Source organism: Miniopterus schreibersii (genome assembly GCF_964146895.1).
Source record: "Miniopterus schreibersii genome assembly, chromosome: 2".
NCBI lineage: Eukaryota > Metazoa > Chordata > Mammalia > Chiroptera > Miniopteridae > Miniopterus > Miniopterus schreibersii.
This window is the reverse complement of record NC_138102.1, coordinates 161168574-161182659: the sequence shown is the minus strand read 5'-3', so window position 1 is coordinate 161182659 and position 14086 is coordinate 161168574.

The following is a 14086-nucleotide window of genomic DNA, read 5'->3' as shown; positions in this document are numbered from 1 at the left end:
TTTCAAAAATATATATTTTAGCTATATATTTCTGGAGAGAGAAAAATCAGAGAAAATAAAAGCTGTCAAAGGAAGAGTGTTGGACTACACAGTAATGCTGAAGAGGTCAAGGAGATAGTAAGAATTGCCTGTTGGATTTAATATTGAAAGTCAAATTGCTGTGCATTCAGATACATTTTAATGAAAAACACATAAAGGGAAATTGTATGAGTTGCCCTGTGTGAAGTATATCTTAGAGTATGCAGTCTAATTATTATTGGAACCAGTATATCCCTGCTTTTTAATGTGTATAAGTATGTACATTCCCATATACATGAGTGTGTAAAACTATCCTGTTCATATGCTTAAGTGTGATGCTTTCTCAATTATATATCTATATGTTTGAGTCACTGTGTTTTAATTGTGTAACATAAAATAAACTCAAGTGGTAGAATTGAAAGAATTTTTATTCAAATTATTTTCATACCACCTCCTACCTCTCACAATAGTTAATGCATGGCCAGAAATGAAATAAAAGTGTTAAAACTGTTATTTCTTTTAATTCTAAAAGAATTATGTATTATAATTATATCAAATTGAAGACAGGAGAAATGTGGAAAATCCCTCCTGTCAAAATATGATTATTTTAATATTGACTTGCTTGTAAAGGAGTGATAGAAAAAGTAGTCTAAAATTTGAAACCTGTACACTTCAGAAGCTAAACTGGTCCTAAAATCAAAAGTTTAATATATCATAAATATTTTCCTACTAACATTTGAGAAGGTAAGCTATTCTAAGGAAATGCTAACACTATATGAAGTTTCACTTCGTAATGTTCTTCAAACAATCTAGACACAAGAAACCTAAGAAGTTAGCATTCCCACAGTGAATGAGTATTGTGCCATCCCCATGATATGCTATGAAGTAAATTCACATCACGAAGTTTAAGTTATTTTGATGAATGGACTAGATATTTAAGGCACAACATAATAAAATTACAAGTTCTGTGCTATAGTTATCAGTTCTTAACAAGACTGATAATAAATTGATGTATTAATTTCATCCAGAATGATAGAATGAGGGGATATTGGAAAGAAGAAATGTCAGGATTTTAAGTTATCAGATACAGATACTTACGAATAAGCTAAGATATCCTTAAGTACATAATTTAGAGAAAAATGGATAGCTATCTAAACATGGAAAGGAAATTGTTGTCTACCATGAAGACGAAGATGCATAATGTCTTTTAATCAGTACATAAAGTGTTACCGATATGAATGTCATGGCTATTTTTAATTCAGTTCAACATTTATTATGAAACTATTGCCAGCCAGGCATTGTGAAGGGCACTGGGAACACACAGATACAGATTTAGACAGAGGGTTGCAAAAACCTCCTCCCAGCCAAATAAAGAAGACAGGCAAGTAAACTAGTAAAACCTAAAGATTTAGAAGGATAGCACAATTGAAAATATATACACAGAATTACTACGGAATATTTTTTTTTTTACCTAAGAGTCAGAAACCCTTCCTGGATGAAATGGCATCTGACCTGGATTCCGAGGACAGAAGAAAGAGCCTGTGTCTTCGCAAGGAACAAAGTACGACAGGTTCGTGACTGTAGACAGAGCAGTGTCCCATCGGGTGGCTCACGGTTGTTCAGGACTCAGTACTAACATTTTCACCATGATCTTGAGTAAGGTAGCATCTTATCTGAGCTTTGGTCACCTTCTCTGTAAAGAAAAGATTCCAATCCTTACTTTTAAAATAGTGATGAGGTTTAAAATATGAATGCAGAAAAAACATAGTAAAATACCAAATTATAATAATAACCATAATTCATCAAGTGCTTAATATATTAAAAATTAAAATGAACCCTTTTCATTCATAATCACATTTAATTTCATGCACATCACTATGCTACGTATTATTATCTCCATTACAGAGTTATGAACTGAGGCTTAGGAAAATTAGGCCAGCTCTACAATGTTACGCCGTTTAAGGTGAAGCACTACTTGAATGTACAATTCTTTCAAATTTCTTTGCTCTTAAGGAAAAAATCCAAAATGATAGCCCAACCCACAAAGCCCTGCATGATCTGTTGTTTCTGTTTTCCCAGCCCCCCTAACCACCCTCGCCTCATTCTCAACTCATCAGCCTTACTGCCCATCCTTTTCTCGAGTATGCCAAGCTCTGTAATTTCAGGTTACCTTGCCGACGGTTTTCTTATCCTGAAAGCCTGGCCTCTTCTTCACCTAGCTAATCACTCTCACTCTTTAATTCTTACTGCTTAGACATCTGCCCTCTCCTTGCAGATTATATCAGCTCTGCCCATTGAAATAATCTGGGATAACACTCTCTATTTCCACTGCATCGCACTTAGCTTAACTCCAAATAAAATAATTTAGGCAATTCATTGTTAAATATCAGCACCACCACCACTATGATTTCTTTAGAGACCACAAGCTTCCATCTGACCGGCCACTATATCAGTGGCACAGTCCTTTGTGCACTGTACGTGTTCGACAACTGTTTGTTACTTAAACGAATAAATGTTTGGAAAGACCCAAGCATGCCTAATTCCAAAAGCCATACTTTTAAACCTCAAAAGTAAGTAAATACTACTACTTGTAAGTTGTTATGACAGTAATGTTTAATGTTTGAGAACTGGTAGAAATGCAAAGTTTCATTGGCAAAGACAAAGGAAGGAGGGAAGTAAAGGGAAATAAAGGGACATTGGACAATAGAAGTGGTTCCGTTAATTAAACCTGCCGGCAGCAGGGGTGGTGGTGACACATTAGTGTGGTTCAGAAGCAGTCGAGACTTCCAGAAATAAGGTCAAGGAAGGAGATGAGCCAACAATGAGGAACCAAACATCAGAGGCATCTGCATACAGGAGAACAAAAGGCCACCGAGAGAATCAGTGATCCACGGTCAGACAAGCCAGTAAGAGAAGATTTCTGTGATACCTGGCATGTGCGGCGGAGACAAGGAACATGAAGAGGGGGCAGAAATGCGCTACTCTGCCTTTTGGGAAAATATGATGTATTACTAGGAAATAAATGTACATCAGGACCTTTTCAATAAACTAAGCTTCTGGGCCTCTTCTGTACTCATTTATCTCTCTGTACCTAAAGTTATAAGTATAAAAATGCTTATAATGGTATGTCTGAGCCATCCAGAAAATGTATGTGGATGTGTGTGCATGTATTTGGGTACATATATTTTTTGGTTCTGTTTCTATTTTTTTACGATAGACCTGAATTTTTGATGTCAATGCTAAATTATATTATGTTGGATAGGTTGAGAAGCCTGAGGCACATATATATCTTGGAAAGATGTATATGAAAATAAAAAATACTCGTTCTCAGAAATTTCCATTAGCATTTAGAAGCTTCTGTCATATATAACAGCTCAGCAACAACCTGAGTTGGGGGAACCCACACTTAATAGCTGTGACTTTCCCGAATTCCAAGGTGATCTAGAGAAGACAAAGCTGCTCTGTCTTAAAGAAATCAAAAGAGATTTCCTGAATTTCCAGTGCTCACCAGCACCCTTGGAAGCATTGGATGGAACCTTTTCAATCCAGCCAAGCGAATAAACTTGGACGTAGGATAATACAAGTTACACTCATCTGATGGTTGGAGCCCTCTCAATTCAATTTCTCTAACCAGTGATCCCCATTTGGGTCATTTCTCCACTTCTGCAGATTTTGACTCTCTTCCATACTCAGCCTTTTTTTTTTTTCCTTTCCATTCAGAGTCCTTCTCAGGAAGTTATTTTCTTGCTGGCAACTGCAACCCAGAGTTTTTGCTGGGACCAAAACACAATTTCTAATCGGAAAAAGTTTAAATAAAAGAACACTCCAGGCAGAAGTTATACATTATTTTCTGAATTCTTATTATGATTTGAGTTCATATGCAGACTATCTCATTTACCCTACATGAAAAAATGTTTATTTGTTGTTAGCTGTTATCTCTATTTTTGTAGATGATGAGTAGAATTAAAAAATTAAATAACTTGATCAAACTCATTTGGTTGAAAATAAAAAGAATTCGGATTTGAGCACAGGTTGCTGGCCAACAAGGTCTATCTATATTTTTTCAACCTGAAAAATACAGAAAATATAAAAATACAAACAAGACTTTGGAAAAAATACTCTTCAACCCCTTTTGGATTCATCAGAACATAAGCTGACCAGCAGATATTCTTAAATTAACATACTTGAAAACATCTAAGAGAGTTTTCAAAATAATATTTGAAAATAGCTTTAAACTTCTTACATAGTTTAGTAGCTAGTGTTTTCTCTGGAAATTAATTACTGACGCATTCCAAATAAAATGTAAACTATGCATAACAATTTTAAGATCATGCTCTTTCAAAGATCTCTCGTTAACTTCTTCAAAAATCAAAAGAGGGCACAGTATGGCAAAGTGTGAACTATAATTTTAATGAGATACTCATTACAGTGACATCTTATTTACCTGGAAGGCCCATATAAATAGCAAAGTCATATATGTAAACATCACTATCATCACTTAAATAGTCTGAAAAATAACTTTATAGTGAGGTTTTCTGTCTTATGCAATAGACATTTAGTATCTTTTGTCATGCCCACTGTTTATACAGCTACCTTAGTATTGTATCTAAAATAATAACATTTATGTTGCATTCCCAACATGTCATATTTTCCTGCTGAATTATATGACATGTCTATAAAAGCATTACTTTTTTCTAGCTGATACTCGGTTACTAATATTTTCTAAAACAGTGTTTCTGTCATAAATTAAACTATCTGTGCCTAAATGGAAGAAATCACTATCATTATATCTCAACTTCTAAAATCTCACTCCCACTATAAAGAGAAATCTCCTTTTGTAAATGATAAATTTTTTATGTATTTGCTTTTAAAGTATGCATCTTCCTAAAGTAAGTTTTTTTTTTTAATTTCAAGAAAAATACTTTATATTTCTTTTGTACTCAGGTTGCCAAAAACATGTAATATATTTCAGGCTCTTATTTATAAAAGTAGCACACTAGGTAGTTACTTTTAGCATCTGTTTGTTATAAAGTTCAGTATACCCTCAAGACACACAATTCATAAACATTGAACATGAGAAATGCTGTTCATATTAAATTGGTTGCATGAATAATACAGAAATCATGAATTTAAATTATTACTTGTATTCAGAGAAAATGGTAGTATTTCAGCCTTGAAATAAGAACTCCACTTTATTTCCAGAAGCTGAAGTTATTAAGTTGTAAATCAGACCAGACCATGCCAGGGTTCTGAGCTATTTCCTATTCTCAAAACACTCTAAGGTATAGCTCCTCCAAAAGAATGTTACATTTACTTTTGCAAGAGGCTTCTCAAATGGTTTGTCTTGCATGTTCTTGTTTTTATAAATAGGCAGAATAAAATATGTAACAGGTGTTGAAATATGCACCTGACCTAAAATATGTGAGTAAATGGATTCATGAACTACCATCAAGCACTATAATTCAGTGCCGCTCCAGGGCAAAGAATCCTTTTTTAATGATGTTACCTAATTGAAACAGTTTTTTACTCTCCCTCAAATGTTCCCACTATGCTTTTTTGCTATCTTGGAACTAAAATAGTACAGGATTCTGTGAGCTGTATTTATAAGAAGTAACTGGGGACTGGGAAATATAAATGTTAGAGCCGCTGCTCATTTTGTTAACCCTGCCCAATAACCGGCAGGACTCCTTCTCTTTTCTATCTGAACTGAAAGAATTATTTAACAGCTCAGCTCAGTGTGGGAATATGGAGAGCGTGGAGATGTTCAAGGTGAGAGTGAGCTGAATTTTGGTTACCGATTTTCTGTATGCTTGCAACAGGTCCCAGGCAACCTGTCCTGTTCCGTTTCTGAAATGGGGAGGTAGTGGCGAAACCTCCCACACCAGTCTGGGGAGGGCAAGACTGTAAGAAAGACAGTGCAACAGGACTGGTGTCAATCCCCTGACAGCTTCTCAGAGCATGGCGAATTAAGGACTAAATTTTTAGTTTGCTTAATCTATGAATATCTAGGGTCTGTATGTTACAGCAACTGAAATTAGTTTCTAACTAGTATGCTTATTTATCATATATACATGATGTAGATACATACAATAGTACGACAGAATGTACCCCATCACCACATCTTACCATTACTGTGGTAATAATCACCACTCTAATGATCTTAGAGCAACATACTCAAGGTATAAAAAAATTGAAGGGAGAAAGTAAAACTGTATTTCTTTGCCAGCTCTATGATTGCAATATATAACATTCAAGACAATAAACAGGAAATATTATAAGCTTAAAATGTATTTTTCATTTAAACAGATAAACATCAATACAAAAAATGCATTTATGATATGTTAGGAAGTACTTAATGTGCTGTACTTTTAATGATAATTTGGCATACTGTACATGACACTTAGTTTAGAATTATAACTGATGTTTATGTTTTCTTAAGCATAAGTGTTAATTTAATACTTCTTAAACAGAGTTCTTGCAAATTTATATTAAAAACCCATCTAAATCTTGAGCGAGCTTGGCTTCATGAAGAAGTCCTCAATTCTCATCCTTCTTTGTGCCAGTTCATAGTGTGGAGCAGTACATGCAGGCAGTTCACTCCTATTCTTTCCGAGTGGGAATTAGAAGAATTTCAAGGAATGTTTTGTTGAATTTTTTGGAAATCTAATAAATATGCTATGAGTTTCCAAGTAAGTATTTTAGCTAAAGTATTTCATAGGGAAGAAAAAATTTGTTCCCTAGACTCACTGACTTAAATTATACCTTATTACAAAGAATTGGAAGACTATAATTATTACATTTATATAAAAGTAAAATAAAATTTAAAGGATAGTCAATAATATATTTTGTATGTTGAAATAACATGTATCAAAATTTCTTCTTATACATATAAAGAATTTTAATGAGTTCATTTTGATGATAAGGTAATTAACATGAATATTCAGTATAGCTATGAGAATATATTATTTAGATTGTAAAATCTCCTACTTACTTTTACTCCTACTTAATAGAAGCCTTCTGTCCATTTAATAAGATTTTATTGCAAATAAAATAACAATTAATTGATGTCATTGAAATAGCAATAATTAATAATAGTACATCTTATTTGATTCTCAAGAAAAACTTTTTTATTCCCATTTGTATAGCTAAAACTAATTCAGCTTCAAACAAATATAAGATTTTAAAAGATCAGTTGTTCACATTTTCAGTAATGGGATAAGGTACATGGGGTACAAGCATACTTTGATAACATATCCTAGATGCACAAAAACAATGGACAGGGCTTGCTCAAGGTAGAGAGTAATCTATCACATAAGCCTAGGACATGACTTCCTACTATGACCTGCTAAGTTGGGAATTTTTATGATCAGAACATCCTGTATAGTTGCCTTCAGTTATTGAGCTTGTCAGGCCTGACAGGTAGCCCGTTTTCTTCTATATTTTGCATTAATAGTTCACAATATATTTTGCATTAATAGTCAATTCAACCCTAAGAATTCTGTGTATACTGCAGTCCACATAACTGAAGTTCTCACTACTGGGGAACAGAAAAGATATGGTTTACTGCTGTCAAAATCTTATTGGGACTCTAAAATATTACAGTATCTTTGCATCTGAAAACAGAAACAACATATGGCAATTTTATCTCTAAATTATTTGATGCAATATTAAATCATCTATTTTGGTACTGTCTTTTTGTTCAGAACTAGAACGTATTCATAAGCTTTACTATCTTTATAGAAAGATTAAGTTATATATCACAATAAAATTTAAAAATTTTTTTCCATCTGAGCACTTCGATCCACTTCTGCTAGTAACACACACCTACTGAGAAAGCTGAGCTACATAGCAGAGCCACTTGAAGAAATAATTTATTCTTACTGTCTGAATATTCAAGAGATTCACCTTAATGACTTAGATGAAGTAATATAGGAAAATTAGAAGCTATTATAAGAAATCTTTAAAGTATCTTGAGGCAACCTTGAATATATTAATTTTGTGGGTGGAAAATGAGTCTTGCAACATATATAATGCTAAGGAAACACAATGACTAGAAGCCATTGATTTTACACCAGATGATGCAGTTTATGGTAAAGAAAAGCATAGAAATGAAAAGAAATAAACTGTGTTATTGAAGAAAGCATCCTTGAATTTGAGTGAAAAGACTCAAACTTTTAGGCCTGGCACTGCCATTCTGTAGCTGTGTGGCTGATGCAAGGCCCTGAATTAATGTGTCTTTCTAGAAGTCCTTGAGATTCAAGAAGTGATCTGGGAAATAGTGTGTGTGTGTGTGTGTGTGTGTGTGTGTGTGTGTGTGTGTGTAGCATTGAACTTGGATTCCAGTTGTCACTGTTATCTTTATGAAAATAAAAAGCTTGATGATCTGAAAATCAATTCAGTACCTTCTCCTGGACACAGCAAAAGATTGAGTGTGCAGGGCATACTGCCAGACTGAAATCGTGGGGGGGAAGGTGAATCTAGAGAATCACAGTCAGGATCTACATGAGCAGAAGCTACTAAAATCATAAACTGGTAGGAAAAGTTTCGTGGTACATTTTACAAGTTGCTGGAGACTGAATGAAGACTAACTTGAGAGTGAGAAACCCCAGGGAGTCCCGGTCTTAGGGGAGACTACAAACTTCAGCTTCTCACAGTGAAGATTTCGAAAGGATTTCCTAGTGGTTCTGGCAGAGGGAGAGGAAAAGCAACCATTGTGAAATGTGTTCAGAATGAATTTTCTCCACAACAAAGACCTACTTTACAGGAAAAAGGCTTTTATGAGAGCCTTATTCCAAAATGGGGAAGGGCATTCATCTAAGCTTATCAACCTCTAGCTGTGCTGTCTCACCTATGGGGGAAAAAATTCAACAGAAGCCAGGCCTTCAAGGAAGTAGGTTGTAAAGACTGGGGATGAAGGAGGGACCGGGGGAAAGAATGTCATAGCACTGGAGGAATATTCAGAAGTTCACGGCCCAACTACACAGACCCACTAAAACACTGAGGTTTAATCTAAAGATTATAGAATGCAAAAAGGAAAAACAATAAACAAAACAGATAGTATTAGTGTGGGGTAATATCAAAAGTTATAATGTACATATAATTAAAATACCGATGGGGAAGAGAGAAAGAGAAAAGGGAACAGAGGAAAGACATGAAGTAATACTGGTTAAAAGTTTCCAAAACTAATGACAGACATTAAACCACAAATCCAGGAAACTCAGAAAACACCTAGCAGGTTAATACCAAAAAAGAAAAGAGAGAGGGAAGGAAGGAAGGAAGGAAGGAAGGAAGGAAGGAAGGAAGGAAGGAAGGAAGGAAGGAAGGAAGGAAGGAAGGAAAAGAAAAACAGCCATATTATATTCAAACTGCAGAAAACTAAAGAAAAAGAAAAATTATTGAAAGAAATAAATGAGGTAGGGGAAAACATCTTACCTACAGAACAAGAAAAAGAATTTCATTGGACTTCTATCTGAAACCATGCAGACAGTAAGAGAATAACATATTCAACATATTGAAAAGAAAAAAAAAAAAAAACCAACCTAGAATTCTGTATTTAGTAAAATTATCCTATAAAGGGAATGGAAAATAAAGACTTTCTTAAACAAAATTTGACTTATTGCCAGCAGATGCGTCTTGCAAGAAATGCTGTTATTTAAGAAAAAAGAAATGATACAGGATTCTCATAAAAAATTAAGAGCATCAGGGAAGGAATAAGTGAAGACAAAATATTTTATTATTTTTTTAATCTAAAATATAACTACTTGTTTAAAGTATGAACATAATGATGTATTGTGTCACTATAGCATATAGAAAAACAAAGTTCATGAAAGTAATATCACAAGAGATGAAATGGTGAATTGAGAAATTAAGAATACTGTGGAATAAGGTACCTGCATTACATATAAGGTAGTACAGTGTTATTTGAAGGTGGACTTAGATTAGTTTGAAATGTTTATTATAAGCTCTATAGGAACCATTACACATTTTTTCAGTATAATTGATAAACGAAGGGAGGAGATAAAGTAAGATCATATAACTTGCTCAATTAAAATCAGAGAAGGCAGGCTATGAAAAGGTACAAAAAAAGAGTTACAAAAATGGTAGATTTTAATCCAACTATATAAGTAATCACTTTACCTTTGAATGGCCTACATACACCAATTAAAAGACAGACTATTATAATGGTTTTAAAAGCCAAACTATATGTTGCGTACAAGAAAGTCACTTTAATAAGGATTTTGTATCTCCTAATGTAAGGATAGTCAATGAAACCTAAAACCATTGGTGAAATGCTGGATAAAAGTGTATTTATAAGATCTCAGCATATTATTCCACAGATTATTTATTAACAACAAAGGAGAAAATATATCTTTACAAAGGAGATATCTAGGTGTTACTCTTGGCATTGCCAATAGTGGAAAGACCCAACATCATGTGATTCCATCAATGATAGCGTAGGAGGTACCCAACATCACCCATGCAATGGTCTTGTCAAAAATATTTGACCTAAATCAAATCATAAACATATTTATTAATACAAAGTGTGGGTTCTGCAAGACAAAAGGCCTGGACTCATCAAAGAATCAAATATCAAGAATGGCAGGAAATTCTAGGGCTTTGACAGATGGCAGTGAGATAACCAATTACAATTCATTGATCTTGACAAAATCCTCAATGGAGTTAAATAAAACCATAACAGACAGTTTTGCTACAACTGAGGAAATTTTGCATGTTCGATCATGATTTTGAGTTAACGCTAATTTTATTGTGTAATATTGTTGGGGAGGAAATGTCCTTGTCTTAAATGATTCATGCTGAAGCAGTTAGGATTGAAAAGTCTTGATGTTTGAAGCATTTGTTTAGAGAGAGAACTAGGGGGAAATGAAGCAGTGGATAGGATGTAAATAAGTGGTCAATGTTGGTGATGGGTATACAGGTGTTCATGTTACTGTTCACTCAGCTTTACTGAGCATTTGAAATTTTTCAAAATAAAGAAAAAAATGTTAAAGTTGAAAGCAGACCTCTAAATTGAAGAGGCATGTTTTTATCTTTGAAAGCTTATTTCTCATTTAAATGAATTTGACACAGGTCCAAACTAATTATCAAAGCATAAGCCTTTTGAATGGTACCATTAATTGAAATTCAGAGCTGTGATACTAACTATTCAGAGTGAAGTGGCTATATTATGAGCAACTTGCTTTTTTTTTTTCTTTTTTTACAGGGTCTGATCCATATTATTTAAAGTGTGTGTGTTTTAATTGAAAACATCAAGGTTTCATTTAATTGTATAAATTATGCCCTTGGCTTTAGAAACTCTAACAAAATAGATGCAAAAAATAATTACAACAGTGTCAGAATCAACCATTAAACAGCAGGATACATGCATCATAAAATTAGCATTTTCATCTCATTATTCTAGTGTCATCTGCTAATTTCAAATAGACCTTGTACACAGACATTGCTTTTCAAAGCATCCTTACACAAACAATTCATATGGAGCCTTGTAACAACATTTGGAATCAGTCAAAGTTCTGAAAGAGATAATCCTTACTTCTCAAAAAGAAATTAGGAGAAACATGGCTTATTTACTTCGAATCTGTATTCACAAAGAAAGTGAAGACTATGCAGAACAGATGTTATTTGCACTTATGACTGGGAATACTTCCAAAGGATAAGGGATCTCAAATTGCTCAAAATAGCACTCATTTAGTGAAATATTGTCAGAATATACTTCTTTTCTCTCTTCTCTTTCCATTCTCACAAGCATTAAATAAAATGGTGTTATTGTACAAAGAAATGTGTGCAGTTGTCTAAGTGTATTGTGATGGTAGAGGTTGAATTTTTCCGACAATCTCTCAAATATTCCTTTCCCTAACTTGCAGCCTAGAGAAACAAGTCCATCACTTTTTGTATTCCCAATGTTTGTAGCTATATTAGTTGCTGAATAAACATGCATTATTAAAAGTGAATTCTGTACATGGAACACTTTTCTTAATAGACTGCACTTCCTTCTTTTAACTTCTTTATGGGAAAAACTCCTCTTGATTGGTTCACAATTCCTTCAATAAATATCTATTGAAACCCTACTACATGTCAGATCCTATGTTAGCTTCTGGATTTATAAAAGTCATTAAGGCATGGTTTGTGCCCTTTAGGGAATCTGAAATATGAGAGAAAGACATGAAAACATAATAATAAAAACATTATCTTATAATAGTGATAAAGTAATTATTTGCAAAGAGTCATAAGAACAAAATAATAAGTGGTAATGTCTGTCCTCGTTCCAAATGATTGATTCATATTTTTTTTTGTATAAGAAGAGAGATGGTTATGAAGGCAAGAGCTAATAGACCTTAAAACATAGAGATTTTAATTAATAGAGATAAATGCTTGTTATTAAAGATAAATAGTAGACATTGAAGATAACTGAGAAAATAAGAATCTAAAAAATAATTATTGGAATCCATCAATAATCTACACTTGTCTCAATTAACCTAAGTTATTTTTTTACATTTTTCTCAAACATAGTCTGTTATTAGGAATTTCTGTTGAAAATTGTGTTTGAAACTTCTGAGTTCCTTTAAATCTTGCATTTGCTTGAAAGCTAGATACTTCTTCTATTTTATTTAATCATGCCAATATTACTGTACTAGTGAGGTCAGGTGTAAAGCAGCGACCTCTGATCATAAAAGTTCTTTAGGACCTGCAAAAACACCAAGTATTCTTCTCATCATAGTGATCTACCTCTATTAGAATCAAACAATGTGAATGTATCTTTGACATGAACTAAGTACTCAAAGAGTATATTTCAAAGCTTGGGTTAAAATAAAATTCTTTGGGCTAAAATCCTGGGTTGTAGGAGAGAGCTCCTAGTCGTTACAAAACTTGAAGCATTTGAGGAAAGAAAATCAATCATGCTTATTAATGGTTCTAACGGAATGATGGCGCTCAGCTTCTGTTATTGCTTCTAGAATTTTGTTTCTCATCTTAGAGAATGAGGTATCCATAACTCATTGGAAGACAATCTTCACCTGTGTTTGGAATTCCATCACCACATGCCAACTCTTGGACTTTAATTCTAGAAGCTTAAAACTGCCAGTCAAATACTGTTCACTCCCAAATCTACTTTCTAGCTCATTTCAAGAACCAAAATCCATGAGTCCATGCTTCCTATTTGACATTTTTAATCGTGGTCCCTACAGTCACCTAAATTCAAATTATTAGTTTGAGTAAGAATTTTCAGCTGCAAGAAACAGAAGCTGACTTCAGACTATTTAAATATGCAGTAAAATTTTTGAGAGGGCCAGGGTATCAGTTTTACTGTAATCTCCTTAGAGTTCTAATTCCCTATAAACATTCTGCTATACCATAAGTAAGATTCTGCTGCTTTATTTATCTTCTTTCTGCTAGTACCACATGCTTCTTTACAAAACAATTCCAGAAAAATATTGTCTGAATCTTTCTCTCAAACTTCCCTTCATTGGCATCTTTCTGCTTTTCAATTGTCTTTCGGTCTTCTTTTCTATATCTGGTGACAAATAGATTTCATGACAAACACCACTTGCAATAAACAGTAATGGTTGTTTGAAGGGCTGTGCAGAGAGGGGTTTTAGGGCCAATTCCAGTTTAACAGAAAAGAGTTCTGGAGTAGATTAGCAGTGTTTGTAGTGGTGGAGAGAATGGGGAGCATTGTTCAAATATCTGTGTTTGCTGATACTAATATGAAGCTTTCACTCCAGATCACAAACACTTTTCAATTTAATTTTTCCCTGTTTTTTATACCCCATTTGTGACAAGGACTCATTTACTTAACTAACAATAACTTTCTTTGTCACAAAGTGGAAAGACATGATATTACCTTATCTACAAGACAAAAATACATTATTAATCTTTATTTCTCACTAAGCAGTACCTAGAACAAAGCTTTGCATACAATAGGTGTACAATAAGTGTTGTTTTGAATTGATATGTGCTTCTTACTTTCTTTGCAAAATGCTTTTCTGATTGTTTTGATATGGAGATTCAGTGTGTTTCCTTGGAGGAGGTTGTGTATGTTGTATGTGATGTG